Source organism: Petaurus breviceps, unplaced genomic scaffold (assembly GCF_028583685.1).
Source record: "Petaurus breviceps papuanus isolate PSGF00001 unplaced genomic scaffold, PetGlider_PUasm1.0 84, whole genome shotgun sequence".
In the NCBI taxonomy this organism is placed as follows: domain Eukaryota; kingdom Metazoa; phylum Chordata; class Mammalia; order Diprotodontia; family Petauridae; genus Petaurus; species Petaurus breviceps.
Window position 1 is genome coordinate 12,269,310 of NW_027186645.1, and position 7,533 is coordinate 12,276,842.

The window sequence follows — 7,533 nt, forward strand, 5'->3', positions numbered from 1 at the left end:
AAAGACAGACCCTGACCTCAAGGAGCTTAAATCTGATGGGGGAGGTGACATTAGAAAATATATAGAAAGCAAGCTAAACAAGATAAATAGGAAATAATTAAAAATGAAAGTCCTGGGATTAAGAGGGTTTAGGAAAGGCTTCCCGTGGAAGGTGGGATGTTAGCTAGGACTTAAAGGGAGCCAGGGAGGTCAATATTTGGAGTGGAGGAGGGAGAGTGTTCCAGGTGTGGAGGACAATCAGAAAGAATGCTATGAGCAGAGAGATAAAGTGACTCATTTGTAGAACAGTCAACAGTATCATTAGAACAAAGAATCATGAATATGTATGTATGTTTGTATATGTGTCAATGTATATGTATATGCACTTGGGTATATACTCATATAAAAATACATAATAATTTCAATGGGGCACAGCACGATCAAGGGAAGAGTGAGGAAACGCCTCATCTAGGAGGCTCTGGTTGAGGTGACTTTTGAAGGAAGTTATGGTTTCTAAGAGGAATAAGTAAAGGATTTCATTCAGCAATGGAATAACTATGCAAAGGTTTGGAGGAAGGAGATAGAATTCGACTTGGGGAAAACTATTAGTCAGCCATGCAAAGACCATTGAATAAAGGGGAGTAAATACACTAAGCCTTGAAAGGTATGCTGGATTCAAGTTGTGAAGAGATTTAGATATCAAACAGGAATTGCGTTTTATCCTAAAGCAATAGGGAGCCACTGGAACTCCTTGAATAGGGATTAGATCTGTTTTCAGAAGATGAATTTGTCAGACATATGGACTGGAGGGTGGACAGACTGGGAACAGGTAACTTAATCTGGGAGGCTGTGCTATTATTCTAGGTGAGAGTTGGTGAGGACTTGAACTTAGAGCAGTGTCTATGTTAGTGGATGTAGCAGCAAGCACCCCAAGCACGTCCTCAGGGTTTGCTGCTACCACAGGTTCTTGGATCTGCTTTGTTAAAGGAAAGCAACTCAAAATGGGTTAACAAGCTTACTTTAATCAGTCAGACATATATCGTTTACCTTGTTCAGGAGAAAAGGTCAGCACCCCGAACCTCAAAGTATACAGGCATAATTATCAAGACAGAAACATCAAGTAGACAGATTTCCAAACTGTCCAACCATTACATCCATACCCAGTCAACATCTGGGTTTCCACATTCGGGGTTTTTCAAAGCTGGGGGACTATCAACAACGGCTTCCCAGAATTCAGATCAAATCACAGAACATTTCTCAAAGTGAGTCCCAAAACAAAGCTACACATCAGGGCTTATATAGCCTTCTCCTGGCTCAGAGAATGTAACAACCATATTGACTCACTGGCCAATCAAGAAGTATCTACTGAAAAACAAGCCTCCCACCCCAGGCTTCAGGTGCACATTAGCCTAGGGGCAGGGAAGATCTTTAAAATTTACATTCTTATTACAGTGGAGGGAAAAGAAAGAATAAAAGAAAAATAGCATGGAGGTTGAATTGCTAAGAACTAATTGGTTGTAGGGGAGAGGAGGTGAGGGAAAGGAAAGAGTAAGGATAACATTCAAATTTTGAACATGTGTGATATGGAAGGATGGTGGTGCCCTTGAAAGAAATAAGAAAGCTAGGCAGAGGAATGGATTTGGGGGCAAAGATAATGACTACATTTCTAAAAAGTTTGTAGGCAATCTTTGCCATTCCCATTTCTGGCTACTCGGTATCTTCATTGTTTTCTTTCAATAACACAAAGGCACTGTGCAGGCTATAGGGATACAAAGACATAAAAAGTCAGTTCCTCCCTTCAAGAAACGTCAAATTTTTCCTTGGCCAACTTTAACCATGGCAGAGGCACATTTTTTTTTTTTTGGAGAATATTTAAGTGTTAGAATTGAACATATAACTTTATAATCCTTATATTTTTCTAAAGGGATTATTTTCAAAGCATTACAAGTATCATATTAAAACCCAGTCCACTTGAAAGGTGTTCTGTATATAACTAAATGACGATATTGTTGTGGGGGTCTGAGATGGGAGAGTTAGCACTTATGGCAAGCAGTCCCACTTCACATTAATGCTTTGTGCCTCCTTCACCATGATCTTTGTGAATGCCCCTTGACACTGCTCTGATTGAAGGTGAAGACTTACCCTTGTCATACTCATAGGATTGGCTATCAAAATTCACATGACAATATGATGTAGGGCTTCAGAAAATATATTAAACACCACTGCTGTGTCTAGTATGAGTCACTGTGGTGCTTCCATTTGAGGGATTTATTTTATTTGGAAATGAATTCTTTAGGCCAAAAAATGCTTATTCCTAGTTCCATGCCATTTAACTTGTTTATTTTTACATACTTATGCAGTAGTTACTTACTAAACTAAAAAAGCAAGACTAGGTGTTTTTTAAAAAAAATAACAAAATGGGTAATTTACACATAATATACTGTAATTTATGAGAATATAATGAATGCATTCAATTTTGCATCATTAAGTATTAATTATAGATGAATTTTCAGCAATTTTTAATGCATTAGAAGATTATTTTTATGTCATTTTGGCCAAAGCACAATGTTAACTCCAGTTCTTAAATGTAATGATGGACTACCTACATTATAACTAGATTCTTTATTCTAATCACATAATTGAAAAATAACATTTAACTTACCTGAAAACATGATGAAGTCATTAAGAAACCTTTTATTTTATTCTTTCACAATGTTTAAAATAATTACCACATTTTAAAACTAAATTTTACTCATTATTTCCCTCATTTTTTTTTATAGAACACACATATTTACCTATACAACTACACACACACACAGAGCAGAGGATTTGTTTACTAGAACTTATCCATTTTTTGAGGACATAAACGAAATATATGGAGGTATGGTAGATTGGCTGCTTTCAGAATAACACACTTTTCATTATCACACAATTCAATATATCAGGAATGAAACATGAGGAAAATTTATGAACTGACAGGATAATGGACACGAAGAAACTGTTAAGGAGGAAACAAGACAGTTCTGCAAATCAAAACTGGTTGCTTTTTTCTCAGGGAGTAGCAAGGGATTCTTCCAATGGATGAAATAGCTTCCTTTCATAAAGCAAAAAGACTAGATTAATATACCAATACTTTGTGTAACAGTTTCCATTTGTATCATATAAGGCACAGTAGCATAGTGGCTCACCTTGGAGTGAGGAAAAACTAGTTTCAAGTCTTGTCTCTGATGCTTATTAACTGTCTCAGTAGCTCTCTAAGGCTATGAAATACAAGAGTTGCTGGTCCTCAATAAAATCGCAAATCTGTCTCAAAACAAAAAAACAAAAAAACCCTTCTATTTGCATAATGTGCACCAGTTTAAAAATATTTCATTTAATTCTGACAACATCCTTGAAAGGTAGATTGGGCCTGTCATCTGAAACACTTTCCCCATTTTACAGATGAGGAAAATGAGGCCTAGAAAAGATTGCTCAATGTTACATAGTTTATAATTGTTACAGCCAGGACCAGAATGAAGGCCTTCTTACTCCTAGTCTAGCTCTCTTTTTTCCCTATTATATCTTTCCTTGAGCTGGGGTGACAGGACTGTCAGAGTGGGGAGACATACACATTTTCATGTGTTCAGATGTCGGTTCCTTCTTACAATGCCAGAATTTAGGAAACATTAGATTGGTCTACAGGATCCTGAGTTATTTCTTACAGAGGAAAATCTCTGTCTTTGGCAATGAATAGTAGCAAAATACGTGAAAAACGGCACAAAGACAGGATGTCTATATGCAAAAGATGAAGAGAACATTTATTCCGGCCATCTGGATGATTGATGTAGATGGCCACATGATTAATTTCCTGGTCACAACTGGTATTGATTATGAAGGTGACTGAAATGAACAGATTAGTCGGGCCATGGTCCACTTCACCTCTGTGACATAGTTTTATGTTAGGACCATAAGTTAATCATTGAATGAAAGTGAGGAATAGAAGTATCCTAATTCTCTCTTCACTCCTCTGAAAAAATACTTCTGGAAATTTAATCATAGGAGAGAGAAGGCATGCATAGGATGTGCCTATGAACTCCTCATGCTCTTTCCCCTGGGATGTTTGCCAATGGGAGTCAGGCTCTTAAAAAAGAAAAGATTCTTGATCTGTGCATTTTATTCCTCTTTGCTGATAACTTGTGACAATTGCCATTGTCAAAACTGGGATGTGTAGAGCCACGTCTGACTAAGAGCAGAATTTTGAAGCAGGTAGAGTTTCTTTGTCACTTAATCTATTATATTTTCTGTGCTTCTTGTCCTCATGGGGTTTGTAGTCTAAATGACACACTCTCCGGGAATGGGGTATCCTTTTCAATTGCATGTTCATTTCAGCAAATATTCATTAAGTGTTTACTCTGTACAAGCTATTGTGCTAGAATTACCACATATAATTTATATGAATGACCCTCTGACCCATGTGGACTTTGTGATCTTATTTAAGACGTTTATCCTCTCACTGTTCTTGGCAACTCTTTAGGACCATAAGGTGCAGAGAAGATGCTGTTTTATATTGATAGAAGGAGTTTCTTCACCTGGGACTTCTTAAATCAGTGCAATCACAAATCTAGTCCCTATTTCCTATCTACTATCTCTTAACACTTGTCTCTTATCTTCTATCTCCAGCCTCCTATGTCCTTTAACAGAATAGAATGGATTTCACTAAAATGTATATGGAATTTCACCCCTGGCTAGGTTGAGTAATTTTGGGTGGTCATTGAGTTCCCCTGGACTTCAGTTTCTTCCTCAGTAAAGTAGAAGTATAGAACTAATTGGTCTCTGTTTTCTTTTAGCTTTATGATTCTATGAATTATTTCAAGTCTTTATTTTTTTGGATGATTCAGAAGATTCTTTGGGGATCTTTGAGTGATTTATAATAGGAACATCAGTTTACTTAATCCAACTGATTCAACAAATATTTTATTAATTACCTACTATAAGAATTCTTAACTAGAGGGCCATGAGCTTGTCCTTAATATTTTGATAATGATTTCAATCTTTTGTATTTTATTTTATGAATTAAAAAAAATTAAGAAGGGGTCTGCAGTTTCACCAGTTTCAAAGGGCCTGATGTCATAAAAAAAGGTTGAGACCATAAACTACTATGTTTAAATAACTATGTAGCTAAGTATTGAGCATGGAAGGATGGACTCTAACCTCAAAGGCCTTATGATTTGATGGAAGAAAGATACACTGTTACCCAAGAGAGATCCAAGAAAATGGCAATGGAAAATCTGAGGGAGAAAAGATCATTTTTATTTGGAGAAATCAGGAAGATTTCATAGAGGCAGGCCTGAGCTAGGCCTCGAAGGAAAAAAGTTCAACAGGCAGGAAAAAAAAGCAGTGTGTCCAATGAACAAAAGACTAGATACAAGGTTAACTATTTTTAGCAGTGGAAAGACCAAACACCAATCAGTGTTTGTAAGGTTAAGAAGAAGAAATAAAGATTGATGGTAAACCAGCTGCCAGAGAAAATAATAATTAGAAAAGATTTTGGGAATAACTCTGTAAGAATAGACAACTTATTTCTTTGAACTAGAATTTTTATTAGAATAAAGTTAAGATTAGTAATGGAATTGATGCTTTTTTTAAAAATACTTTTTGAAGTTCAGTAAGTTAGTAGAAAATGAAGGGAGAAGGCGTGGCTAGGTGGCACAGTGAATAGAGCACCGGCTCTCCAGGGCCTGATCAAATTCGACCTCAGATACTTAACACAAAAAAAGTAGCTGGTGACTTTGGGCAAGTCACTTAATCCCAACTGCCCTCCAAAAAGTGAAAAAAAAAGAAAAGAAAAGAAAATGAAGGGAGATAATAGGTATGGGATTATAGAAAGCCTGGGCAGTACAAATATCTGGGATCCCAGGAACATTGGGCTTAATATTTGCCAACTAGCTTCCCTGTCAAGGAAGAAATCATCTTAGATTAGACAAAAACACTTAGCTTTGACATAATACTATTTTGCCAGAGGAACTTGCCCACTAGTGTGGTAACTGATGTAAAAAAAAAAACAAAGATGTGTGTATTAGTGTTCAGGTTTGAAGATAAATTGCATGTGTGTATGCTAAAAATTGCATGTGTGCCTGCAGAAAGACATAGTATGCTTTATGTTGGACCAGGTTCACTTACCCCTTTACAAGAAAAAAATAGTAATTAATCATCTTTAAATCAGTTAATGCGCCCCCGTTTGCGTGTTAATTTCCCTAAATACTCTAAGTCAAATTAATTGTAAATTCATGTCTTAAAATGGAATAAAATATGAATTCAACATTTTTTTTTGGTTTTTGGAGGGGGGAAGGCAGGGCTATTGGGGTTAAGTGACTTGCCCAAGGTCACATGACTAGTAAGTGTTAAATGTCTGAGGCTGGATTTGAACTCAGGTCCTCCTGATTCCAGGGCCAGTGCTCTATTCACTGTACCACATAGCTGCCCCACCAACAAACATTTTAAAGTGGTTATCATATGCAAGGCACTATGCTAGATGATAAGATTATAAAGATAGGTATTATAAATACCCTACCCTCAAGGAGCTTACAATCCAAAAGGAGAATAAGGCATATATGCTAATAATTTATGAAAGAATGAAGAAAAAGATCAATGAGAAGAAGACCAAGCAAATGTTTATGAGAAATGTGAGAACACTAAGGTTATCAGGTTAGGTGTCAGAGGAGATTTTATTGAAGAATGACTCAAATTGAAGTCTGAAATATAGAAGGACATCCAAAATATGGAGATCAGTGGTAGGATGGGGCTTCATTTCAGATACATAGACAGGGAGAAAAATATATATAAATGGACAGGACAAGCATGATACAACAGAGAGTAGTACAGTTTGGTTGGAATCAAGGGGTGTAGTTTGAGATAAAACTATAAAGGGATATTAGATTGTGTAGGGTCTTGACTTTGCAGATCAGAAATACATATTTGATTTGGTAAATAATTGAGAGTTACTAGAAGTTTTCAAGTAGAGGGATGATGTGATTGAGAGTCTGACTTTAGGAAGATTAATTGGTTAGGTGTGTAAAGAATGAATCAGAGAGAGGATATACTGGAAAGCAGTTAGATAACTATTAAAATAGACTAGGGGAAAATACATGAGTCTGAACCAAGGCTTTTTCAGTGGAAATAGAAAAATACTAATAATTATTGTGAGAGATGGTAGAGGTATGATTTAGAGAACATGACAACTGTTAAAATATTGTGGATAAATGAAAGGAAATATCAAAAATAATTCCTAGGTTAGGAATCTGGGTGTCTGAGAAGATAGTCATGGCATCAACAGAAATAGAGAAGAAATAAGTAGGAAAGAATCTTGAGAGTTCATTGTTAGAGACATTGAGTTTGAGATGATGACTAGGGTAATTCATGTACTTTGTGTTATTTAGTGGGTATTTGGGATTGTGGGACTGGAACTCTAAGGGAATATTTTTGTTTTGTGATGAGGATATAGATTAGAGAGAGACATGTCATGGAAGTCATGGGAGGAGAGAGAGAGAGAGAGAGAGAGAGAGAGAGAGAGAGAGA